The sequence below is a fragment of the Sturnus vulgaris genome, chromosome 12, assembly GCF_052056855.1.
Source record: "Sturnus vulgaris isolate bStuVul1 chromosome 12, bStuVul1.hap1, whole genome shotgun sequence".
Lineage (NCBI taxonomy): Eukaryota > Metazoa > Chordata > Aves > Passeriformes > Sturnidae > Sturnus > Sturnus vulgaris.
The window spans coordinates 21,217,186-21,244,355 of NC_142254.1; the positions used below are offsets into that span (position 1 = coordinate 21,217,186).

The following is a 27,170-nucleotide window of genomic DNA, read 5'->3' on the forward strand; positions in this document are numbered from 1 at the left end:
CTAGGTTTGGGAAACAGTGTGGAAAGCCCCGAGTGTGGGCCCCAAAGCCAGCCCTTGGCTGAGTTTGGCTGAATTGGTTCTCTGGGCAAAGCACATCCAGAGCTGCTGGATGTGTTCAGTGTGAGTATTCCTTTCAATTTGCTTTCAGATTAGACTTGGCCACAAGGTCACAGCCTAGGGGAAATTTTGGAACAATTTTCAAAGCAGTTAATTTGGAGATTTTTCAAGTATTTAAATGCAAATACAAATGAATAAATAATTTTTGCTCGCTTTAACTGAAAAATATTTTAGTTTAAGAATACACAAATTGTCCCACATTTAGTATGGGCTGTCTGTGGAGCAGCTGGCAGCTGGGAAAAGCAAGTTCTAAACCTGGGAAAGGGGCCACGTAGTGCTCAGTACCTTCCCAGTTGTGTTTACCTTTGTATCTGTTGCTTTGACTGGGCTGTTAGGGAGCGAAGGAAACCATGACAGTACAATAATATGCACTTAAAAAAAAATTATAGAACCTATTACAACGTTGTTTAAAAATCATTATTATATTGTAATGGAGTTAAATGCTGTGTTTATGTAAGGCTTTAATTCCTGAGGAATTCCAGACTGTGGGGCCAGGCTAATGTGACAAAATACTGAACTCAGAGACGTGTGTGTGTTTGTTCATTGTGGAGCAAAGGCTCCTGCAGGGACCCAGACATAGAGGGAAATAATTTATTTTCAGAAAAAACAGGTTTTAAAAGTTTGTAAACCTATATTAAATGGAAGATACTGAATGAAAATGAAGATATTTTAGAGAAATCAAGGATAGAGATGCTACAGGAGGTAAGGAGGCTTAGAGCAGCCTGGGATAGTGGAAGGTGGCAGGGGGAATGAGATGGGCTTTAAGGTCCCTTCCCACGCAAAGGCTCCGTGTTTTTATGGATTGTTGTATATGTCAGGAAAGCAAGCCGCAGTGGTTTGTGACACGGTGTGAGTTCGGGAGCCCCTGTGAGGAGCCGTGCAGAGGGGCAGGAGCAGCGTGGGCAGCGCTGGCTCCTCCTGCCCCGGGTCAGCCAGCGTGGCATGGGGACACAGGTGGCACTGCCTGTGTCCTGTGCTGTCCCTGTGCCCAGGGCAGGGCTCTCCTGCCTCTACCTGCCCAGCTCCTCACGGGGGTCCTGGGGGAGCCCAGGCTCGGGATGAAAAACAAAGACTGGCTGATTTAAACCAGCAGTGCCAGAATCCTAACAAGGTTATTTAACTTTTAAGGGGGGGTGGGAGAACATTTTTTCATGCATTTTTATTGATTTTCAGTATGGTACAAAGCCCAGCCATGTACAGCAGTAGCCCAGGAAAAGATACAATCATTGAAAACCAATTAAAGCTCCAGCAGCCCCTTCTGGGCCGTGGCTGCTCACCCAGCCCCTCTCGGCTCCGGCCCCACCCGGGGTATAAAAACTCACAAGTAGGATTTAAAATGTAACAATTCCATGTCCTGCTGCAGTGTCCCTTTCCCCTCCAGCCTCAGTCACTGCTGGTCCGTCCTCTTCCCCAGCCTGGAGGCTGAGCAGGATGTGACCCAGAGGGGCCCCAGGCAGCCCCGGTGACTCGAACTCATCCTGCAAGCCCAGAATGGTTTGTGCTGGAAGGGACCTCAGAGCTCCTCCTGTCCCCTGCCGTGGGCAGGGACATCTCCCACTATCCCAGGCTGCTCCAAGCCCTGTCCAACCTGGCCTGGGACACATCCTGGTGTGCCTCAGCCTCTCCCTGCAGGATCTGTGTCCCTTTGTCACAGAGCAAGCCCGGTGCTGATAAATGGCTTTATTTGCTGCGTGGAGCCAGGCTGTGCTCTGCAATCGATGGCAGCTCTGTGTCAGGGGGACATGGGGACACAGGCTCAGCCATGTGTGTGCCAGCCTCGTAAGCAATGGAGTGTAAAAACCAAATAACCAAAAACCTCTCTAGCGTTGTGAAAGTTTTATGGTCATTTTTCCAATTACATAATAGAGTTCATAATCTGTTATGAATTAGCATAAATCAGAATCAGCCCACAATTAAGAAAATAAGTTAAATTGCATTTTGGGAAGCATTGTTCTGTCTGGACAGTTTGCTCTCGTGCTGCTAACCTGACAAATTCGGTAATTCACAACATTCTCCTTGGAGTCAGTTGGATTTACTGAGGACTTACAACAGCCTGTATGTACAGGTTACAGCAGCCCTGGGTGCTGCAGACAGGCTGGTTTCAGGAGAGCAGAGTGTCCTTCAAAAGCCAAACTGCTGAGTCTGTGTAAGGTTGGGTATTGGGAGAAATTCCTTCCTGTGCAGCCCTGGCACAGCTGCCCAGGCAGGGCTGGAGTCCTCATCCCTGGAGGGATTAAAAAACCCTGTGGATGTGGCACTTGGGGCCATGGGGCAGTGCTGGGGAAGGGCTGGACCCATTGAGCTTAGAGGGCTTTTCCAACCCAAAGGATTCTGTGCAGGCAGGAGGGAATCACCACCCAGAAATGTCAGGAGCATCACCAGCTTAGCAGACAGAGTTTGTGGGTGCTTTGGCCACCATCATGGTATCCCCACATGATGTCAGGAGTGATGTTCAGACGACAACAGGAGACAAGAAGCAGTGAAGAGCAGGTTTTCATCAGCCCTCCCTGCTCCTGTGTGGGGTGACCACGGCTCTGTGGGAGTGGCTGCTGGCCAGCACAGGGCCTGGCACAGGGCACTGGGGCTGTGCCCATGTCCATCTCGGGCTTTGGAATGACTGGAATGACACTGGTGTGGGCAGGGCAGGGCAGTGGCTGCAGCCCTGGAGCCTTCCCTTGGCTGTAGCTGTCCCTGCAGAGAGGGCAGTGTCCCTGCAGGCCACTGTGCCTGGGGTGGGATGATGGGATGGGATAATGGGATGGGATGGGATGGGATGGGATGGGATGGGATAATGGGATGGGATGGGATGGGATAATGGGATGGGATGGGATGGGATGGGATGGGATGGGATGGGATGGGATGGGATGGGATGGGATGGGATGGGATGGGATGATGGGATGGGATGTGCTCTGTGCTATGTTCCACAGCTCTGCAGCAGTGATGCAGCACCTGCAGACAGCTGATAGTTGTGGATGTGTGGGTTGGTGTGGCAGAGCAGGGAGTGTGGCAGAGCCCCTCGCCTGGCTCAGTCACACACAGCATCCTCGGGGCCAGGCCTGCGGCTTCTGCCTCCTCCAGCTCCTCCACGGCTATTTCTGACAAAGAAAGAGTCCATGAGCGCTCAGTTCTGAAACAAAGGCCTAATGAAAGGGCCGGGCTGCCCCGGCTGGCAGTGGCTGTAATTCCTGGCAGGGTGTGACATGCCCATCCTCTCGAATTAGCGCGGGGCACGAGGAATTTGGCACGGTGCTAATTGCCATCAGAGGGAACAAGTGGCCTCAGTATGTGGGCACGTGGTGGGACAAAGGGAGCGCCCCGAGCCCCCCCAGCCCCACAGGGGCAGGTGCTGCCCGCCCGGGGCAGGCGTCAGGAACCCCCCTTGTCTCCGTGCTGGAGAGAAGGACTCGGCTTTAATTCACTGTGGGCTTTGTCAGATGCTCTTTCTTTGCCATACAGGAACTCAGCTGCTGCAGAATCAAGGCAGCTGCTGCTGGGAAAGCTCCCTGGCACACTGGGAAAGCTCCCTGCCATGCTGGGAAAGCTCCCTGCCATGCTGGGGAAGCTCCCTGCCATGCTGGGAAAGCTCCCTGCCATGCTGGGAAAGCTCCCTGCCATACTGGGAAGGCTCCCTGCCAGCTCCAGCCGGGCAGGAGGGATTCCTGTGTCATTCCAGAGTCCAGGAGAGGAGCTGGCAGGGCCAGGCAGAGGGACAGGCTTCCTTCCAGCACAGTACCCTTTCCAGCAAGCAGTCAGTCCTTTTGTGACAGGTTCTGAGCCATTTCTCTCCATCTGCCCCACCCAGGGGGAGCAGGGCCCTGAGCCAGTGACAGGCACATTCCTGGGCAGGGCAAGAGCAGCTTCAGCAGCCCCTGCCCTCCTGCATCCATCCCAGAACAACGAGAGGGATTTCGGCCCCTTTGCAGTTGGATTTGGAGGACGATGCTCCAAGGTGGGGGGTGTTTGCAGGGAGATTGCTCCCAGCCATGGCAAGGATTTCCTTCCTGCACCAGTCAGTCAGAGGGTGGAGTCAGGTATTCACCAGGATCTGGCCTGGTGGTAGCCAAAGGATGGTTGTCACATCTCCAGTGCCACCTCAGGGACTGGGGGAATGCAGGCTCCCAGCACCTGCCAAAGTGCAGAAATGGATCCCATTATATGGCCATCACAGGTGTGTGGGCACTCTGAGCTCCAGGTGGTTTGGCAGAACTCTTCTCTCTTACACTTGACTTTTCTGAAAAACTCTGCATGTTCCCCTCCTTACCTGTGTGTCACTTTGCTTTCTCCTCTTGTAAGGTATTCATGACTAAGCTGAAGCAGTGCAGGATTTCTGCTCCATCCCTTGCTAGTGTTCTGTTTGTGCCATTTCTTCCTGTCTTTTTATCAGGAATTCACAGGAAGATTAATCCCTCTTACTCCATGACAGTTTAGTTTCTTTAAGAACCTTTAGTGAGGGATGTTCTAGAAAAGCTTTGAGAAAATCAGATTCCACTGTATCAGCCCAAATCTCCTGTATTAGCAGGGCTGGTTCCTCATCAGATGACTCGGATCTGTGCATTTAAACTCTGCTCTTGTCTTTCAGGCTCAGCCCTAGACATGCGTTTATTCATTGCTGCTAATTCTGATCAGTCCCACAGTTTTCTACCCTTTTGCCTGTTCTGGAAATCAGACTTTGTGGTCTGTCATTCCCAGGGTCACCCCTAAGGCCTTTTGTAAAAATTTGTCACCTTCCAATCTCAGATGCAAAGGAAGAAAGTTCAGCAATTTCATATTTGGGCTCCTTGAGGAAGCCCTGTCGGCCTCTGGTGATTTGTTGCTCTGGCATATGAACCCTGCTGACCCCTGCCTAGTGAACGACAGGGCAAGGAATTAATTTAATTTTGCTGCTGTGCCCTTATCTTTCTTAATTCCCCCCTTTACTCCTTGCCCATCTATCAGCAGCTCTGGGTGACAGACAGGCTTCCTGCTTTTGTGTTGGAGGAGCTTTTATTAGCTCTACGAACTCTGATGATTGTTCTCCAGACCCTGTTTTGCCTTGCCTTATCATGGGTTTGCACTTAGTGTGCTGGGTTTATATCCTTTTCTATTTTTATTGTTTGGAAACAACTTCCATTTTCCTGAAAGTACCTTTTTTTTATTTCAGATAACTTCCCTTTTCCGCTGGTTTAAACCAAGCTTTGAATGTGTGGTGGTTTAGCCTTTCCCCTGGTGTGTCCCACAGTGTTCAGAGATTCCCAGGATGGTTTGGGTTGGAAGGGCCTGAACATTCACCACACCCCACCCCTGCCATGGCAGGGACACCTTCCACTGTCCCAGGGTGCTCCAAGCCCTGTCCAGCCTGGCCTGGGACATTGCCAGGGATCCAGGGGCAGCCACAGCTTCAGGTGTAGAGCACAGACAGGAGCAACAAACTGGGCAAAGCAAACAGTATCTCCTGAGGGTTCTGTCATTTCTAGTTATAAATTCCTAACAGCCACAGAGGTGTGACTGCAGCAAGAACCACCTCTGGAATAGGAAAGTTCTGTCCCAAAAACCTCCTGGCATCAGTTGCATGACACCTCCTGGTCAGCTGCCCAGCCAGGTGCCAAGCTGTGCCCCAAAGGAGAGTTTCCCTGGGAAAGAGAAGGCTGTCCATCAACCAGGCTGTTTGCCCTGGCTCTTCACTGGGTTTGTTTTCCTTACTGATGTCTCTGCTCCCCTGCTGGCTATGTGAGCAGCCAGACTGGGCTGCACTGGTTGGAGCAGGAGAGACCACAGAGCCCCTGGCTGTGCCCACAGAGCCCCTGGCTGTGCCCAGAGATCCCCTGGCTGTGCCCACAGAGCCCCTGGCTGTGCCCACAGTTCCCCTGGCTGTGCCCAGAGATCCCCTGGTTGTGCCCACAGATCCCTGGCTGTGCCCAGAGATCCCCTGGCTGTGCCCACAGAGCCCCTGGCTGTGCCCACAGTTCCCCTGGCTGTGCCCAGAGATCCCCTGGCTGTGCTGGTGGCTGAGTCAGTGTGTGGCACAGGTGACCATGGGGGTTTCTGTGGGCAGAGCCACCGAAATGTGAGTGATGGAGGCTGTTCCCTGTGAAGGCAGGAGCTGTGGGTTTGTAGGAGGCAAAGGATACCTGTCACAGGTGAGCCCCCAGTGACAGAGGAGATGGAATGGCTGGGAATGTTGACTGAGTTGGAACTAAACACGAAAAATATTAATAACTCCGTGCTGTACCCAAACTTCTGTTCCTTTTGGTGCCTTATTCCAAATCCTTCAAAGTATTTTATATACTTCCCCTTGTTTTATTTGCAGGCTTTGATCTGGAGAGGTTGTGCTGCCTTTTTCTGGTCTGAATAGGAACCATCTCCCCTGCCCCACTCGGATCCTGCGACATCTCCACGTTTCCAGTGAGGTAGGAAGACCTAATTTTCATAAGCCTTGCAGAAGTGATTTTTGTGTTGGTGGCCCTCCTGGGATAATGTAATGTAAATCACCTGGATTAGGAGAGCTGTGATTACATGTAACAGAGCTGTTCTCAGGCACAGCTGAGGGCTCTCTGTGCTCCCTGAGCTGCAGGGTTTGCTCACTCCTCTCCTCGTGGTGCTGTGGTTTTGTTTAATGCCACCTGCCTGAAGTGTTCCTGAGCACCTCACTCACTGCCCAGTAGTGTTGGCTCCTCTCACTTTCAGTGGAAATGTGGTTTTTGAACAAGGCCATCCATAGATGGTGTTTTTCCTGCATGTCTACAAAGCCTTGCCAGGCTGCAGCTCTGCCTGGGCTGGTGAAGAACCATCAGGGCTCTGTTACTTAATTATTTATGTTGACCTTAACTGTTAGTTTCTGTCATTAAAGAACAGGCCAAGTGATTAGTGCTCTCGGCCTAATCTTCTTAGCAGGAAAACTGTCCCTTGAAGGTCTGTCCTAATCAAACAGGCATAAAGAAGGACGAGGAAAGGATGAGACTCCTGATCTGGTTCACTTTCCATGGGAATTGGCAAAAGGGAATCAGATTTGGATGGTTTGTTACAATTCATAAATACAAATTTCCCAAAACAGTGGTAAAGATGTTCTGGCAGCAGAAAACACATCTTCCTGAGCATGGGACAAATATCCTTTCCTTCCTACCAGTATCCCCACCATGAGATTTGACACTGGAAAAATACCTGTGCTCCAAGTGTGGTAATCTCATAAAAATAATTTTGTGTGTAAGTGGACTTCAGTGAGTCACTGTGAAGTACCTGCTTTTAATATATTTGTATATACTCAGTCATTATAAGGTCATTCATAATCTCTGGGATACTTGGTATTACCAAACTAACCTTGTGTGATCCTGATAGCAATGGAAAGATTTATGACAGGTTTCAAAAAACACTCATCAGAGTTCTCTGTCTTGATAGAAAACTGAGAAATGTAAATTTGGAAATTTTTTTTCCATGTATTTGGTTCTTGGGGGGGGGGTTTATCCTTTAAAGAATGTTTCTTTCCTCTTTTCTTCCAACATTTTTTCTGAAGTATTTTGTTTACAACACGAGTGCACAGTTCAAGTTCTTGAGAATCATCAGACTTATAAATGTAATGGAAACCTTGGGAAATTATAGGCAAACTCTCATTTGCTTTGTGCTCTCAATATCGCAGAGCATCCTGAGGAAAGCAGCTGCTTTTTCCATTTAGTTAGGAAATGTTCCAAGCCTTGGTGTTCTTTGAGGGGGTGAATGGTGTTCTTCAGGTGCTATAAACTGAATTTGTGGAGGAATGGCAATGCTGAAATCCCAGCTTCCCTGGGGTTAGTGTTCTTGATTTTGAGGTGAGGATGAGAAGGGAAAACAATGGATGGAGCAGAGAAAGGACAGAAAAACACTGAGAAGGTGGGACAGGAGAGGTGGAAGGGAGCTGGCATGGGGACATTTGGAAAGATTTTGGAGAGACAACACGTGTGGTCAGCTGTGACTTTCTCACACTGTGATGTCTAGACTGATTTTGTTGTCTTGGAGATTGTAAGTTCTCTTTAAAAATGTGTAGCCCCTGCAAAAGAGCCCCGTTTGGGGAGCAGTCGTGTGCTGCTTCCATTGATGGCAGTGGTAGAAAAAGGAATTGTGCTGTGGGATTCCTGCCCTGCCTCAGAGCCTCATCAGACTGAGCGGGGTGATGGGGCTGGGAGAAGGTGACACAATTCCAAAATAAACCCTGGGACCAGGGTGGAAGAGAAGAGATGGGTGGTGAACACCCCAGGGAGGTTTCAGGTGATTGGTTTGGGCATCTCAGGTAATGAAAACTGCAGGTTCAGTTGTGTTGAAGACAAACACAGGTAATGAAAAGCAGGTGTGGGTGAGTATGGGAGGACCTCACACGAGTGCAAAGGAGACAAGGAGAAAAGCTCCAGAGGAGAATTACTCTTCTAATGTCCATGGGAAAATTGGCTTGCTTTAGCAGAAGTGTAACTTTTAAATTTGTATAGCTGGTACAAGCAGTTACAATCTTATTTTGCCCAAGGGCAGGATATTGTGAGCAGAGACCCCAGGCCTGAGCCAGCTGAGGGAGAAAAATCAGCAATTTTGGTTCTGTGTCAGTGGAACACACTCTGTTCACTTCCCTGTAAAAAGGAAATTCCTTCTCCATGCTAGTCAGAATGGTTCTTTTGGACCTGGAATAGACTTGGTCATTAAACTGAAGGCTTTGATTTCAACCTGGGGAGGAAAAGGCCCTTGTTCATATTCTGGTACCGTTTCATAGATTTAATTGTGGGGTATTATTATAATTACCTGTTTAGTGGCTAATTGCTCTTCCATAAGTGCAGAGGAAGGGGAGAACAAGGCCCAAGGCTGTATTTCAGGGTACAAGAGGGTATATATATATATATTTGTTACAGTATTTTAATGCATATCTTGATCTCCTGGTATAAGAATATAATGTATTTTTAGTAACCTTCCTCTATTTTATTTTAATACCAAGAAAAACGCCTGGGAATGTGTTTGCAGCTCTTCACCTGGGTGATATGCTGGCATATGAGAGACAGTTCTCATGTGATTTTCCAAAATACTTTTTAACTAGCACAAGGCTCTGTCAGAAGCTGCTGTGAAAATGTGGTTTTATTTCAGTGGCTCCAAAACCCCCTGGCACCACATCAGCAGCCCAGCCATGGTCAGTAGGAGCCTGAGCAAACAGCAAACATTTGGCCCTGGCAATGCCCCAGGCCATGGACACTGGGGCTGGAGCAGCCTGGGATAGTGGGAGGTGTCCCTGCCCACAGGACACGGGGTGGGACTGGATGGGCTTTGAGATCCCTTCCAACCCAAACCATTCTATAATTCTCTGATTTCACCATTATTGTCTCGTGTTATGAATTGTTTATTAAATAATTTAATTGTTAATTAAATAATGAATTATTTTCATTATTTGTGTTTACAATTAAAAGTTTAATGATAAGGACTGATAATAGTTGAGGATAAATTTTGAAGATTCTTAAGGGATTTAGTTTGTTTATCTAATTGTGGAGATAGATTCAAGTCCATTAGAGTAAGATTATCCAGCATTTCTTTACCAGGTACAAATTGGAGAGGTTTTCCTCAGACAAGAGTTTGTTGTTGTTTTCCTCACTGAAAAATGTGGTCTTGTGGCAGGTGTTGAGAGATTTTCTTGCAGTTTCTCCAGCAGATCCAATGTCTGAGCTGTCTTTGTTCCATAGCTGGTGTGACCCCACTGGACACAGACAGAGCCCTGGAGCCCTGCCCGTGGACCAGCCAGAGTCAGAGCTGGGCACAGAGTGACACAGGGGCTGGAGCCCATTTCCCTTTCCCTGCTAACAGTTTTGCTTCCCAGAGGTACAGATTACAGGCTCTTGGAGCTCAGAGAGCTGTGCCAGTGACACATCTTCAGGGATAGGGAAGGTGTGTGTCCAGCCCCACAGGTGGGCACACTCACACTGGGCACAGAGCTCTGGGGCTGGGGACGTTCAGATTTGCCTAAAAGCCCTGTTGACAAATGCATAAGTTGTGCCTCTGTGATATTTAAAGCCCACACACACCATTTACAAATAAAAATCATAGAACGTAGATAATTTCAGGTTTTCTCTCACTTGATCAATTCTGATAAAAAGGCCATGCTTGGATTAAATGTTTTTATTCCCACAACCATGTGACACTTTAGGGGACAGTAACATTTGTGAAATAACCTGTCTAAGAAATAACAGAGGAGAGGAAGCCACCTGAAGAGCCTGGTGTCAGGTCCAGCATCCTGGGGCCAGGTCCGGGACAGTGGCAGTGCCCAGTCCACGCCGTCCCTGTGGCCACCACGCCGTCCCTGTGGCCACCACACCTTCCCATCCGGGCTGCTGGCTGAAGGACACTGCTGGGCCACAGCAGAGGAGCCGTGTGAATGAACTCGAGTGATTTTAAAAGTCAAGTGATTTTAAATCCTTGCGGGCACCGAAAGTGTTTCTAATTAAAGCCCATGGAGGAGCAGAGAGGAATTCCGGCATTACCGGCAGCGCAGCAGGGACAATGAGCACCGGCCTCTCCTTCTGAGCAGTGCTGGGATTTGTTTGAGGCTCTGTAGAGACAATGCTACAACATCTTTACACACAGCACCGGCTTTGTAGTCCGTGTTTCCTTGGAGCCTTGGCACGGGGAAGGACACGCATGTCCAGGCATTTTCCAGGTGGCAGGATTTCCTTCTCCAGTCCCGGCGCCGCGAACCCCCTCCTTTCAGCCCCGGCACCGTTTAAATAGATCATTTGTTTTCATTACAGGTTTTTGCATCCCCGCCTTTCATTGCTGTTAATGAATTTCTAGGGTCTGATTGGGAAACAAAAGGCAAACACAAATATAAAAAGGGCTGTGACAAAGGAGCCGGGTGAGCTGTGACAGGCTGTGCCCCGCACGGCCGCGGCTGCGGGGCAGCGCTGGTTAATGTGCTGGTTAATATGCTGGTTAATATGCTAATCTGCTCGGGGCCAATTAACATTCCGCTCAGGTCGGAGCGGCTCGGCAGGCTCGGGGAGCTCGCCCGGCAGCCCCGGCCGTGGCCCCGCCGCTCGCCGCGCCCCGCTGCCCTCCGGGCCAGGTACGTACCGTGCTCCCCGTCCGGAAAGCGCTGCCAACGGGGATCTGCGACTGCCACCTATGATTGGCTCGTTCCTCTGCCTCCGCGTCCCCAAAGATCCCCACTGTAACACACCATGTGTTCCTGCTGCTGGAGGAGCCCCGAGTGTAGCGTGCCAAAATCCAGCAACAATGAAGTCAGACGGAGTTTAGCATCCAAAACAAAGGGACGGCATTTCTGTAGCTCGCTGGCAACACAGCAGTCACAGGATGGTTTGAATTTCCCTTTATTCTCTCTCCCCACCCAACCTCAGCCCAAGAGAAAACCAACATTTATTAAAATCCATCCGTTCGGGACAGCAGCTGGATGCCCAGGTTGGAAGGAAAGCTGGCTCCTGGTATTCCCGATGACCACCACCTTTCCCGTGTGCTTGTGAGCTGCAATCCCCGGCTGGAGTAAGGGGGTTCTCATTTCCAGAATTAAGGAAGGAATCGATTCCGGAGACAGTTTCCATGGTCAGGTCCATCAGGTCCCGCAGCCACCTGCAGCCAGGAGAACTTAATTCCTCGAGCTCCCTTTCCTTTGTTTTCACAACATCACAGTAGTTCTGGAGAGGCATCTGGAGAATCCTCAGCTCCGGCTTCAGCCAGAGGATTTCAGAAGTTGCATTTTCAGGGCAGGTCAGATGTGGACAAAACCAAGTCTCCACCTGACACATAAGCAGACAAAGCTGTTTAACCTCTAAATTATAGCAGAGCTCCATAGTTGTCTCTTCTGTTGTCTCATGCTCCAAGCAAGCTGCTCCTTGCAGTTCTCTCTCCTGGTGCCAAGCACATATTCCAGCTGCAGCTCGGCAGCGCGGGGAAATTCCTTCCAAGTCCCTGGCAGAACAGTCGGCGCTTTCTCCGGAGCTGCAGGCTTGATTGTCCTTGATTATTTTATTTCTCTGGCTCTGATCCAAGATGTTCCCTGTCATCATTTCAGTGTCTTTTCTCATAATCCCTTTTCTAAACATCATCAACAATTAACTGATTCTCTCATATCTACAAACACATGCACACACACGCAGGCGCGCGCGCACACTCCACCGAGCCTCATCAGGGTCTTTTTTGCCTTTAAGTATAAGAAATTACAGCTTCTCATTAGCTGAAGAGCATGTTTTGAAAGGCTTTGTGTTTACTCACTTTGCAAGTGATGCTGGCGCTTTTAATTATTCTCCTTTTGCATATCATAAGCGAGCAGCTCGCTGCTCCAGCCAGCCCGGGCGACGCGTATTCCCAGGAAGGCAGGAGGAAGGGATCGCGTTTTACCTCACTGCTGCTGCTTTCTTCCCTTTCTGTCAGCCAGCCAAGGAATCCCCCCAAAGCTCTTACGTAGCAGATACCAAAACCGTGAGTCACTTTTCACTCCCGAAGCAATAAGTCCATCGCATCCCTGTGCAGAAGGGCGAGCACAAGGCTGGAATCTCTCCAGGCTGCCGGCGTGCCCCAGCACCAGTTCTCCAGCGGTGACTTTGTTTTTCCTGCTCTTGCTTTTCCTCCTCGGCTCTCTCGTCTCTTCATTCCTTTTCATGCCATTCCCATTTTCTTCCTTCCTTCCTCTCCATCCGTCTCCATCGCTGGCAGCAGCAAGCCCAGCCAGATCTGGGTCTCTCTCGCCTTCTGTAGGGCTTTTTTCTCCTTTTCTTTTCCCCCCCTGTATCTGCTGCAGCCTTTGGCTGCTCACTCTGCCAGGTTGGATCACCAAAGACACACGACTCGCTCACAATGAATAATCAATACAGATATTGATCTGCGGAAAATGTTTGTAAATTCCTGAAAGGGGAATCGGGAGCAGCGGGACAGGGAGGCTTGTGGGGGACGACAGGGTGCTCCAGGCTGCAGCAGCCCTGGCCAGAGCCCGAATCCTGCCGCCTCCGAGGTGACGGGTGCTGGAATGCGCGCGGGCGGCGGCGGGTGCGTGCGGGGGCTTCTGTATTTTCATTTCTCTACAGCTGCTTCCCCCGAAGAATCGGGAGGCGAGCAGCTGAGAGGCCCCGTCGGTGCCATGCCTTGGCTGCGCTCCAGCACTGTTTTGTTTCCATCATCACACGCCACTTTGAAATTTGCATAAATACAAGGGTTATTTTCCCTCGTGCCTCCAAAAAGGTTTAAGAAGGTGGGAAAGTGTTTCCGTAAGGAGAGATGGCTGGGTTTAGTCATCGTTTTCAGGATTTGCTTTCTAATCCATGTATTTGTAAGAAAGGGAGGCAGAGATGAAAATAAAGGGCAATAAGAAGGACATGGAGAAGACAGAAAAGCTGTTTGAACGTAGAAGAGCCTTGGATTGTGAAGAAAGCCCTGTTCTCCAGTGGGGACCTGCGTGTGTTTGGTTTGTGTGGGTGGAGAGCCAGGCCAGAGCTCTCCATCCAGAACTCTTGCCATGTCCCTGTGGACAGTGTGCCCTGGCCAGGAGCTGGGGATGATCGTGGAGCTTTACGAGTCGGTGAAGGCTGGAGTCACAGCATCTCAAGAGCATCCTGAGCCCGTCCTCAGGAGCCACCTCCGTCCTGCCCACCCATCTGACAGCCCCTGTGCTGTGTGGAGCACGTGTGTGGCCAGTGACATTCACCCAGATTGCTCCTGCCATGGTCAACCTCACTCCTACTGCAGGAGCGTCCTTGCCGTGTCTCTTCCACCTCATCTCTCCGGTTTTGTGTCTTTGTGGGGAAAGGCGTGTGCTGAAGGTGTCAATAGGCACGGAATTGGGATCACTCAGTGTTCAGCCCCATTCTAATACTTGGGGTCAGCAGTGGTGGCCCCGAGGACTGCTGGGGGGCCACGGGGTGTCTGCAAGGCTGACAGGACCAGGCAGCCGTGCACTGCCATGCTCATGGTGGTACCCGAGTGCTGTGGCCAGAGCAGCCAGCAGGGACAGCTCCTGGCCAGGTGCTGCCAGGTCCTCCCTGTGCTCATGAGCCCACCTGCACAGCCCTGCTGGGCAGCCATCCTCCCTGCTCTGCTGCTTGGCCACCCCACGCCGGTGGCCCTGGGCACCCCACGATAGCCATGGCAGGCCAGGATCTGCAGTTGCCGCAGATGCAGTTCCCGTGGCTGCCAGCTTTATCAGCCCACGCCAGCAGCGAGGAGGCTGAGCGCCTTCATTCTCTCTCCAGCCTCTGATTAGCTCCTGCAATCCAATTAGCAGAGGCATTTATATCACAAGGGGCTGAGGTGCCCCTGCTCATCACGGCAGCTCAGAGCCAGTCATAAATTCTCCCGACACTACATCTTTGCTGTGACATGGATTAATTACGGCTCTGGGCCTCCAAGAGCAGCTTTGCAAATGAAGGTGCCCGTGCAATAAGAGTTAGGGAAGACAAAGCAGGAGTTTTGTGTGTGTGAGGGCTGAGGGGTGATGTGCAGGGTGGCCCAGGGCGGGGGCACCTGTGGGCGAGGGGCTGGGGGCAGCTGGGCCGAGCAGGAGCTTTATTAACCAAGGCTGGCCAGGGGATGTTATGAGTCTGCGCCTGTGGCCATAATGAGAAATTCTTCATAACCTCCCTTTGTATGCTCTGCTGCAGTGCAGATGCTGAGAGTGAAGCTCCAAGAGCCTTAATAAAATTACATTTTCCCACTTGAGATGTTGCAGGCGCTGGCCAGAGGCGCAGCTTGGCGAGGCGAGCGCGGCGCAGGGCCCTGGGGAGGATTTGGGATCAGTGCTGCTCTCGGGGGCATGGCCACCTTCTCTCTCCTCTTCATGCAATCTGCTTTTCTCTGACACTTGTGCTCCAGGAGGAGCCATTTGCTGGCTCCCCTTGCCAGCCCTGCTCCCCTCGGGTTCTCTGGCTGCCATGTCAGCCCCACAGAGCTGGGGTTTGCAGGTTTGCCGGCTGTGGGTGACAGGGCTGGGGACAGCTGTGTCCTCGCCAGCTGTGTGCCAGGACCTGGCTCTCAGCTCTGTTTCTCCTCCTCGCTGGTGCCCAGCTGGCACCCAGCTCTGCCTTTGGGCAGCAGCACTGACCTGGTGAGCTCTTAGCCCGTGTCAGGCTGCTGGCTGCTCCTGTGGGTCCGTGTCTGTCACACTCTGCTGAGCGGGGCCCTGCCAAGCCTTGGATCTGTTTTCCCAATCATGTGCCAATTTAACGATTCATCTAAGTTCTCCATCCATCAATCAGTTTTTAATTTATGTAGCAGTCAGTGGTTTTGTTAAGTTTCCAGGCGTTTCTCTCTCGCCTGTTATTGAAATATAATTACTTAAGAAATCCACAAACTTACCTTTGAAATGCATGGGTAGATGGGGATTTTAAAGACACGAGGATGCATATTAAATTTAGTAGTGTGTCAGCTCCATTTGATCTATTTACTCTGGGCTGCTGACATCTTCTCTGTAAGCAAATGTGGTTCCTGCTGATAAAAGGGGTTGGGTTGGGGTTTGTTTGTTTGTTTTTAACTCGGTGAAGGTGGCAGTGTCCAAAATGCAGCCCTGCCTGTGGAGCAGTCGTTCTCCCATCAAAGGGAAGTAGTGGCTAATCTTTCAAAACAAGAAATCTTTTCTCTTTTGTATAATAACAAGTCCCGCGTTTCCTGAGCAGCACAATCGTTGCTTGTGGTCACACAAAAGAATTCATTCCCCAGCTGATCTCTGCCACAACCTGCAGCTGGCCAGCTCCAGACCTGAGGTGGGTTGATGTGGGAGCAGGCAGGTCGTGAGCCACTTGCCCACACACTTGGTGTGCACTTTAGTATTTATCATACAACCCCAGAATGGTTTGGGAAGGAAAGAATCTTAAAAGTTCACCCAGTCCCAACCCCTGCCGTGGGCAGGAACACTTTCCTCTAGACCAGACTGCTCATTTGTGCTTTTATATTTATATTTATATTTATATTTATATTTATATTTATATTTATATTTATATTTATATTTATATTTATATTTATATTTATATTTATATTTATATTTTAAAAGCTGTAACAGCCTCGTGTCTGAATTTGGAGGTGGCATCACGAGGCTGTGAGATCCCAATGCTCCCTCTGATCAGTCAAGTCTGTGCATCTCAGACAGAGCTGAGGGTTTGGTCCTGTCTAGGATTTCCTTTGTTTTGTTCATTTTTGCATCCCACACCTGATGTGTTGCTGCTTTGGTGAGATTTGTTGTTGCTACACATTTGTTTTCCTGAGTACAGCCAGGAGTTTTCATTCACTTCTCTGTAGTTCAACTTCTACAATGACTTTCTTCCACCTTCTAGTGGGCCATAAAATGCCACTGAAATTATTTATTTTTAACGAAAGTCTGACATGAGCTTCCCTCCTGGTCGGAGTGAAATGACAAAACAATCTTCTTGCAACATAGTATTTTTGTAGTTATTTTCTTGATTAAAACTGCTTGATAATGTTTTGTCAAATCTCCCTTCTGACCCCCCCAAAATGTCATTTAAACAAAATTGATAAAACATCTCCCTACAAACATTGTTGGCATTTTTTTCCCTGAGCTACTCGAAGCCAATCGAGGTGTTTTGTTTCTTTATGTTGCCTGGTTTAAGATTTTTGTTTCAAGTTTACTTTTTTGTTCCAAGTTTTCATACAATTTGTCATATTGCCCTGCGTGTTCCCTGACTGAGCTGCTTAACTTCTGGTGATGAGATCAGTGGAGCACCTTTTAACAAAAAAGCACTTTGATGCTTTTTTAATGGAAAGAGAATTTTTAAAACAGTATCCAAGTGATGTTGAAGTGGAATTCGTGGAAGTTCTGCTTTAAAGGAGTGAGTTTGGTTTAGATTTGTGATGAGAGGAGATGTGCAGTCACCTCTGGGATCCTGGCTGATCCCGCAGCTCCTTCCCCCGAGTCCCGTGTGTGTCCTGCCCTGGGAGCCACATCCCGGCTCAGCAGAGTCCAGGCTCAGTCCTGCCCCCCTCGAGCTCCCCGCTGTGCCACCGCTGCATTCCCTGCCCTCGGAGCCAGCCCGGGACTGCAGGGGACTCCTGTTGTCCCCTGGGATCCCCCAGGGAAGTTGTGCTGCACCTGCAGCTCTGCTCTCCCTCACGTTCTCAGTCAGTGTTCTCTTCCTCATGGGTGACTTCATTCTTTTATAAAATTGTCCTGCTCCAATTCTTCCTGAAAAATACAGTTTAGAGGGAGTATTGTCAAAAATTCTGTCTCTCTCTCTACTTTATTATCCCCTCATTTTTTTTGTCATTTAACTCCAATTATGGGATGCTAAGTGCTTTTGGAAATTTCATTGTTAATATCTTCTTACAGTGCTATTAACGTAAATCAACGTTAATAGTGTCCCAGCAAGTATAAAAGCAATCAAAAATTCAGTACTCACGAATCATTCTGTAATTTCAGCATAAAATGTTAATAGAAATAAAATCCAATACCATAAAATATCAGCAAATTCAACTTTAAATACATGTGATGAATGACTTTACCGTTCTACAGCATCCCGTGGACTTTTGCAGTCTCTGCTCAGCAAAGGTCTTGCCCCATCCCTCCCTCCTCCATTGCCTTCCCAGCATCAGGTGTGCCCAGGATTTTACATTTCCAGAAATTAAAAATCCATCCTCACTTACGATGTGGCATCTGTATGCAGGTGTTTGGTGGTAATAGAAAGGATTACCTGGAATCTGTTAACTTACTTGAGCTAATAGAAACTCCCTGCTCCTTTATTGCCATCAGCCTGGCTCAGAGAGCTCCAGCTGCATTTCCCTTTTATTGAGATTGGGATTTTCTTACTGACAAATCTTTTAAATTGGAATTTACTTGGTGAGGATCCATCAGTTATTTCAAGGAAACTGCTAGGAGAATGGTATAGATTTCTCAAGAAATACAACTGTTGGCCTAAAACTTCAACTTGAAATTACCATGAAAGGAAAACTGAATCCCCCAAGTGCTACCTGAGCAAGTGTTGGGTATTTAACCTCTGATTCATCACCCTGCCATGCAGGAATCTTTTGATGTTACTTTGTTTAATTCTCTTGTTTTAATGGACTTGGGCTATTTGTGCTGCAGCCTTTAAAAGCAGGTTGGAGACCCTTTTCCTGCAGAGGTGGGTACAACACCTGCAGGCAGTGCAGGGCTGGCTCTCGTTTCTCTCCCTCACCAGACAAGGAGCACCACACAAGTCTGGGATTTCTGTGATCACAGAAGATGAAAGTGACAGTGTGATGCCTATAAAGAGAGTTTATTTGAGCAAGGATCATCTGGTCATTACACAGATTTCTTTTCAGTTCTTATTCCCTTTTCCCCCATTATCTTGGTGTAATGTCTGTGTTCCTGGATTTCTTTTCTGCTCTCTTGGTTCTCTTTCTCCTTTCTCCCTCAATTCCCGTGGGATTCCTCACCTGCAGATCTCTGTCGAGTTTTACAGACCCTTTGAAGACAGAGGGGAATTTTTGTGACATTTAAAAAATATTTACGAGATGTTAGGAGAGTTTCTGGAATCTCTGAATATCTCATCAAGGATATCAGCAGCTAAAACTGTTCAATTGTCACTGTCTCTGTGCTTGTCCTCACAAGAATCAGACAAACCAGAGACACTGAAACTTTTTGGTTATTCCTTTTTGGGTACATGTTGCCCTGGAAAGTTAAGGTAAATAATTAAGAATTCATATGGATCCTTATATCTTACTGATTTTTTTCACCTAGAACTTCTAAAAGAAATATACAGTATAATAAAGCAAACCTACCCATTTTTTGTAAGATTAGTTCTGGTGACACACAAAATTACCAAAATCCTTCTTAAAATGGAGTTCTGTGGTCACTGTGAGCAAGTGGCCAGTGGCAGCCCAGCCAGGGCTCCTGGCACAGCTGTCCAGCTGTGCAGGCTGTGCAGCTGCAGCTCAGGGGCAGTGCAGGGACCTCACCTCACCTCAGGAAAACCATTTCCAGCACCCAAGCTAATGTGTCGTCCAGTCTGTAAACATCCCCTGTTATTTATTTCTGATTTAATATGTAATATTTTTCTTTTCTAAATCAATCTGGAATTTCTTCTCTGGCAGTGACACCGTTTCTCTTGGATTCATCCGAAGTTGAATCAGCCCTAAAGCAGGGAAGCTTGAAACCTGCAGCAGAACTTTTGTTAGGGTTTCAGCTGAAAATCTTCCTGACTGAGGTTTTAAAGATACTGTTAAAAATCTTGTAACATTTCCTGTAATTCCTCTTCCCCTGTTTGCTTCCTTCTGCTGAAATGGGAACTTTGCAGGTTCTGGTCTCCATCTCACCTGTTGAAGGTCACAATATGATAGGGATAGTAAGGGAAAAACTACATTTTCCAAGTAGATTTTTCAGAATCAGTGACTTCAGCAAAGATCCAGTGGGGAGGGATCAATGCACTGGCTCTTTGCCATCAAGTCACAGGAGCTGCACTGCAGAGCTGAGGGACTGCAGGGCCCTGCTGGCATCCTGCATGCTAAATCCTGCTCTCTGCTGCTCAGGAATCTCAAGTGCTGCCTTTCTCTTGAGTATAACTGAGAGCAGAGCCCTGCCAAGATTGCACATTTGGCTTCATAAAAGGAGAGTTCCAGGGAATCCTTCCATAATGGTATTTACAAGGCTGGTGAGAAAAAAAATTCCCCGTGTCCAATGAAGTAATGGTAATTAAACATCAGGACAAGAAAATACAGGTGTGAAAAGATAAAAATACGAGTTTTATGGTATTTCAGGTGTTTTGTCTGAGACCCCCAGAGTCAGAGTTTGCACGTGCCTGGTGCAGATGGTGCCTGAGAAGCCCCAGACTCGATGAGGGGACGTGGATCAGGAGTTTTTCTGTTTGGGGTCTCATCCTCCTGTGGCAGCGCTGCCGTGACGGCTCCGAGGAGCCCTGGGACCTTCAAATCACTGCAAATTGCCCACAGTTCTTGTACTCCACGGGTGTTTGTGAGGAACTGAGTTCTGGCAGTCACAACACAGATCCGTGAACTTTTTTGAGTAGGATGCAGTGAAAAATGGATGTTTCAATCCTTCCAAGTCTGCCCTGTTGGTAACTGAAGACTTCCAGTGTTGTTAAACTCGTATTTTAGAAATGTGTTGATTCCTGTTGCACGTGGCAGAGCCATGAGGTGCCCGTGCAGGAGTGGCTGATGGGAGTGGGTGAATCAATCCAGGGGTGCCAGGGCGGGCTGGAGCATCCCAGGAGCATCCCAAGAGTATCCCAGGAGGATGCCAGGAGCATCCAGGAGTGTCCCAGGATCATCCCAGGAGTGTCCCAGGATCATCCCAGGGCTGCAGCCCGCGGGAGAAGGCGCTCAGAGCTTGAACCGCCGTCGATCTCCATATTAGAAGGAAGCAAAAGAAACAATCTTTAATCCTTTCAAAGCCCAATAATATTATGTATATTGACTGAAGCCCTATGGAGTGGGGCTGGCAGGGTTTTTCATTACTGCACACGCTGTAGCCTAGCTACCTTTGAAAAGTAACCAATATCGAGAGCCACTTGACATTTGCAAAGGATTATGGGTGTCCTCTCCATCGCTTCTCAAGTTCCCAAATTTACAATGGTCTTAATTTAAAAGTTAAGCCGGGGGATCAGTTGCTTAGTCTGCTGCTGGGCTGCCCTTTAAAAAAGGAGAAGAGAAAGGAGAGTGTCTGTGCGTGCCTGCACAGAGGAGAGCTGGGGAGCGAGCCTGCTGTGTCACCGCCCTCCGTGCTGGGCTCCGCTCCCCGAGCGGCTGCCAGAGGCCTCGGCAGCAGCACCGGGGCTGCCAGGGCTGGCATTCGTTCCTGCAGGTGCTGCTGAAGTGCAGGGAGCAGCAGCAGCTGGTAATGAGTTGGTGAAAATGAAAAAGGGACATAAGTAGCTTCTTTAGCAAATCCCCTGGAAATGACATGGAGCCTCTGGGATCGATCGGATCGATCCCTCCAAAGGCTGCAGGCTCCTCTCATCCGACTGCCAGCGCAGGAAACTGTAATGTTATTATCAGAGAAGAGCTACCAGGAGAGCAGCAGAGCTCTGGGTGCCCGAGGAGTGAGCTGGGAGCATCCCCATCCCAGTCCTGGGCACTGCCAGGCACTGCCAGCCTGATCCCAGCACTGGGCTTGGGCTGGCAGCTGGGAGCAGGATCCCATCCTGCAGAGAGTAAAGGAATGGGGTAAGGAGCAGGATCCCATCCTGCAGGGAGTAAAGGAATGGGGTAAGGAGCAGGATCCCATCCTGCAGAGCCAGCACGGGGAATGGGCTGAGGGGACATCAGGGGACATGGGGGTGTGCAAAGGGTCTGGCAGTGCTGATCTTCCTCCACCACGTGTGTGCTGTCATCAGCCAGCGTTGCTGATTTGCCCTGCAGCACTCTGTGGGGCTCCTGTCCATGGTTTCACATCCCTCTGCAGCATGGTCTGAGCTGTCCCAGCCGTGTTCCTGGGCAGCCCCCGGGATTCCCACTGCCGTGGGGGATGCTGGCAGGGGACCCCACTGCTGCAGCTGCAACTTTGGTGTCTCAAAGGGAAACAGTCCTCAAACCCACACTGCTGCACTTCCTCCAGAGCTCTGCAGAAATAGGATGAGGAAAGTTGTACTCTGAGCCTTACTTTGAGAAGAGTGGTCTTAAATCTCCCAGTCACATCCGTGAGTTCAAGGGGCCTTTCCTTGAAGAACTCAGCATTTCTTTGTTTATGTTTCTATAATCCTGTTGGGGGAAAGGGGCAATAAATTAGTTTTATTACATCTGTCCTGAGGAGTGTACAGGCCGGGCTCAGCTATCCCATAGCAGGTGTGTCCAGTGCTCTGTGGGATCATGTAAGGCCATGGCCTGGGGTGGGGGAGCTGGGGGCACCCCAGGGACCCTGTGCTGGCACATGGGTGTGTTTGGGTGCTTGTTGGTGCAGCGGGGGTCACCCAGCCCCTTTAACCCTCCTGCTGGAATCTTCAGACTTTGGTGCAGCTGCGCCCAAGAAAGGGAACGGCTGGGACGTGTTACTGGCATTTGTTTGGGCTTGTGCTCCACAAACTGTGATCCTTTGGCTCTTTCAGACACAGTATTTAATCTGAAGTGCATCATTAGAGAGGTGTGTTGATATAACTGCGTGCTGTGCATATACCCTCTATCACAGGGATATGAGGATATTTATTTTACCCACTGAAAGTTTGCCAGTTTGTGGAAAGCCCTAATTCTCAGGAGTTACAGGCATCGCTGCTTCCACAGAATCAATTAAACCAACATCAGCTTAGCGTTTCAGAATCACAGATCTTAGAGGACTTAGACATGGCCATATGTGACCTTTGGTGCAAGACTGTAAATTTTGAAATATGATAGTTGAGGAATATGAAATGAAACTGTGAAATGAGCTGAAGTTAGAACAGTGTTAAGGAAATATGTGGAACAGTTGTTGTCTGAATGGTTTATGATAGTAAAAATAGGGAGAGATCAGGCACTTCAAATTCATAAACTATTAAAATGAACACACAGTACTTCTAAAAATTTTATTGTCTGGAATATTTCATCAATTTTGGATGCATTTGTCTTTACCTTCATAATGAACTAAATGGATGGACTCTCAGTATCAGCAGCTGAGATGTGTGTTGTCCATGCGGGGTGTAGGAGCTGCTGAGGCACTGCAGGAACGTGCAGGGGTGCAGAGGTGTCTGCCAAAAACCTGCTGGGGCTCCTCACAAGATGAGCTTACACCCATCTTGCCCTGTAAGAGACATGCATTATTAATTTCTTGGGGTTTAGCCATATACTTCTCAGTCCCTTATTAGCTGTATGTGAGACTAATTTTGGGGGTACAAATTTGCTCTAATTCAATTTGTCTAAGAAAAACATCTTGATATGGTACACCTGCAGCTGCTCAAATTTCCTCCTTGACTATCAAGTTTGTCAATTTGTCATCTTTTCTGACGAACTTGTTGCCTACCTTTGGTATCTCAAGTGAGCTCCATGATCTCACCCTGAGGTGTTAAGAATCGCTGAGGGCTATCAGAACTTGTGTAAATTACAGCGATGCAGACAGCACGTTGAAAAATCAATAAGTAATGAAATAGTACTGCAGTGAAGTAGCCAAGAGAGCAGTGGGTGAAAAAATCCCAAGGACTCAGTTTCATTTTGTCAAAGTATAAAAGATAATGTTCTGCTGTGATGCTATAAAATCATCCCCACTGGCCAAAGAAAATTGAAATACAAAAGAGCAGAGCGAGGTGCGGGCGCTGCCTCCCCAACGCTGCGTCCCTGCCCTGGCAGGAGCTGGGCAGGCACACGGCTCCCCTGCCTCGGGGGGCTGTGCACCAATGTCAGCTCATGGCAACTCTTCTTCAAGCCTCTTTCCAATTCCCAGTGATCCTCACATCTACCCAGCCAGTTATCTTGTATGGGCAAGCTGGGAAGCACCAGCAGAACATTTTCCCTGGAAAACCAGCACAATCTATGAGCATGGCTTTATGTCAGCCTTGAATTTTACCTAAGAAGATCCTTGTCAGCTGGAGAGAGAGCATTTCTGAGATAGAATTTCACAGTAATATGAATTGCTCTAGGGGCAGGTGAGTCCACAAGGCTTGGTTTTCCATGAAGGCCATGCCCTCGACCCCCTCTATCCATTCCTGGACAGCACCCCCAGCCCCTTCCCTCCCTCTGGAATGTTGGGACCGTGTGCTGGGGCTGGTCCCCAAGGGCTGTGCTGGCCCCATGGGCTGTGGCAGGGCTGGCTCCTCTCCCTGGCAGCACTGCTCCCTCCAAGCAGCCAGCATTCCTCAGCAGTGCCCACGCTTCTTCCTCCAAACAACGACATCCACAGCCACACACGATGTCTCTAAGGCTTTTCCTCTTCTTTCATTTTGGCTGGAATTAGCCAGGCTGGGCATGAGGTGGGAATGGCCACAGACAATCTTGCTCCCTCAGTAAGTCCTTAGAAAATCTAGTTCAAAAAGAGTAGTTGGCTCCAAAAGAAGAAAAATATTGAACTGAAACGAATTCTCCCAAGCTGGGTGTTGCCATGAGAGTCTTTTGCTTGAATCCATAAACTATGAACTTTTCTCAAATGAATTCTTAAAGTTGATGAGTTTTTTCCCACTTGGATATGTAAGACAGTTAAAATGTATTTAAACAAAATGAATGACTGAAATACCACTAAATTAAATATATCTTCTAAAAGATAAACCAGCATTTTGTGTGAAGGGAAATTCCCCTAGTTCAGCCTTTCTGGCTAATCAGCCTATTATCCTCTCTGTAGATCTGTGAAAGGAATCAGGTTTAAGAGCCACGGAGCTACTCTTTGATCCCAGGGGACCAAAAAGCCAGCTTGGATTATGGTCCTGCTCGGATTTTCTCTGGATGTTTTTGCCTGTGCTTTCTGCCCAGTGCCTGGAAAAGTGGGTTCTGTGTTGGCTTCTGGAGGAGCCTCTGCCAGAGGCAGCCAGAGAAATACAGTCCTTGGGAAAGGAGGAGAGAAGATGTTTCCCTCAGTGTGCACAAATGATCTCCTCGATAAGGATCAATGCTTGCTGGGATGGAAGAACCGTGCCGGAGTCCGGGCTGGCTGCGCTGGGCAGCGCGCGGCTGGCACCGTGCCGGGCCCGGCCACCCCCACTCACCATCGGTGCCTCCCTTCAGCCTTCCATGATTCTGTTTCGTTAGGGGAAACAGGACATGAACAGCAGCCAGAGCTCCTGAGGGAGATGGCAGCAGCTCCTGGTTCAGATCTTCAGCAAACCGAGGATGGGTTGGAGTGAAAAGAGCCCATTAACTCCGGTGACTTTGGAGAGGGCCCTTTGTTCTTGTCAAAGTTGTTACGGGTTACAGGACTCAAAAGCCTCTTTTCTTGTCCATTATGAGCACGGTGCAATGAATCACAGCGTTCAGCATGGACACTTGGGAGCATTCCAGATACCACAGCACTGTTTGCAATGCTGAGGAGACCTCCAGGAATGGAATGGAGCACAACAGGTAGACCTTGGAAGCAGAAGCATTTCTTTGCACGTGAGCATCCTGTTGGTGTAAATCTGGAATGTTGCACAGTGCATTCACTACAAAACCTTGGAGGAAGGTTTGTAACCAGGGACGGGTGCAGCTCCTCTGCCAACACCCCACGTTTCCAGGACACCCCTGAGGAGCCTTTCCTGCCCTGGGGATGCAGAGCTCCCCTGCCTTTCCCATCACCCTGACAAAAGCCATCTGCTGCCACTGTGAGCTCCAGGGAAGTCTGGCCAGTATTCCTGTCCTGGAACACAACCTGAGACATTCAGTGCTGGTTTTCCACAGCACCAGCTCCTGCCAGTTACACTTCCCTATCTGAAATGCTGCTTTTACCTTTTTACCTTTGTCTGGCATAAACCTCTTCAACTGGAAATTCTCCATGTCTGCTGTAAGTGCCATTTTTATGGTCTGTGTCTTTTTTTTTCCTCCCACAAACTGTTGATTCCTTTAAAGGAAAAAAGAAAAAAAAAAAGAGTTAGAGCTACAATAGTTTGCTCATATTAAGGAATTCTACCAAATTTTTCCCCCAGAAATTTCCGGCTCAGATTTCAATTTCAAATGTGACATTAGGCAGAGGATGGATTTTGCATTAGGATTTTGTACTGTAACCTTTAAAGAATGTTCCAAATCCTGCATTTCTCAGGTGTGCAGGAGGATGGGATTAGATCAAGCAGGTGTCCAAGAGACTCCATTCATGGTGGCACACCTGAGCCAGGTGTTGAGGCTGTCCCTGGGCTTCAGCTTAGGGCTGGTGCCTGCTGTCCCACACTGAGGTGCTTGTGGAAGGGTGTGCAGTGCTCTTGGGAATTTCTGTGGGTCTGGTGGCTCCTGTTTGGCATCTTTGCTCCATGGTGGAAGCTACAGAACAGCCTTGGGTTTGGCACCTCCCTGGGGGAAGGAAGAGTCTGCAGTGTCCATATAATACATATATATATATATACACACACACACACACACACATATGTCTCCACGGGCTCCACAGCAGCACGTAGGGTCTGTTCTCTCCTGGCACTCTGCTGGGGAGAGAGAGGCTTGTCACAGCAGAGGGGAGGGGACAAGGTCGGCTCATCAGTGTCTGGCTGGGCATTAACAGAGCTGGACCATGGGGCAGCACTGGCCTTCCCCAGGATCAGAGCTGGAGCAGGAGGAGCCTCAGTCAGAACATCTGCCTCCAGGGAGGAGGAGGAGGAGGAGGGAGCTGGTGCTGGGCCAGCCAGGCTCTGTGCATGGCCAGGCATTGCTGTGACACGGGACACAGGTGACATGGGACACGCAGGGACCATCAGAACAGCCAGTGCTGGTGGCACCGCTGGTGGCACAGCATGGTGCTGGTGGCATGGCACAGAGGTTGCCCATCCTGGCTGGAGTGGCCTGGGCAGTCGGTGGTTCCTGGGCTCTGAGTGACCCCTGCTGGGGCCAGCACGAGGGAGGAGGAGGAAGGAGCAGGGGTTGAGGTGCAGGACGTGGCTGGCTGCAGGACCCCTCCTTTGTCTGCTTCAGGACTTGGAAGTAGCAAATCAGCCTAAGAAAGGGAGAAGAAAGGATTATTTAATGCTTAAGATGATTGAATGCTGCCTTGGAAAACTGATTGTTTTCCCTTCCTTTGCCACCTTTTCTCCTTTGTGATGCTGGTTAATTCACTTCAACCTAACTTTTCACAGACTGTTACTAATTGGGTATTCTTCAGTTTCTTCATGGTTCATTTGAGATGCAGGGCTCTGAATTTGTACTCTACTGCTGCTGAAGACCATTTTGGACACATAAGGAGTGATCTGAGAAAACAGTTTGTAGACCTCTCTTAATTAGACATCCACAGTTAGAAGATACATTTCCTTTAATCACTGTAGATCTCAGCTCCACAGTCGGTGCAGTAGAGGTAATAATAGCACCTTGGATCACGAGGGATTTGAGGAAAAGCTTACAAGGAATTTAATAACTTGGACATCAGAGCAGCATTTGAATTGTATAAAGTAAATAAAGGAAGCCATGCATTGAGCAACAGGGGGAAAATACGTGTGTCTGCTCTATATAATGCCTCAGAACTGTGGAAATGTGGGGGAAAAATAGCGTGGCCCCTAATTTATAACCTATACCATGAGGAAGGGGGTGTCTGCATTTCTAATCCAGTTCTTTTCATGTGTCTTTCTCTGATCTGTCATTAA

At 49.0% G+C, this 27,170-nt stretch overlaps 1 protein-coding gene and 1 long non-coding RNA gene across 2 annotated transcripts in view; one reads left to right on the plus strand and one right to left on the minus strand.

Annotated features, from left to right (window-relative positions):
* The window catches only part of ZFHX3 (zinc finger homeobox 3), a 370,752-nt gene that overhangs the window by 184,808 nt on the left and 158,774 nt on the right, over nt 1–27,170 (plus strand). Inside the window, exon 3 of the mRNA XM_014889524.2 lies at nt 6,404–6,503. The gene's annotated coding sequence lies outside the window, so the exon portion shown is untranslated. The remainder of the gene's footprint in view (nt 1–6,403; nt 6,504–27,170) is intronic.
* On the minus strand, nt 10,192–13,067 carry LOC148222431 (uncharacterized). Its single transcript, XR_015806377.1, has 2 exons — nt 11,158–13,067; nt 10,192–10,881 (listed from the first exon to the last, which is right to left on the minus strand). It is a non-coding gene; the product is annotated as an uncharacterized LOC148222431 (long non-coding RNA).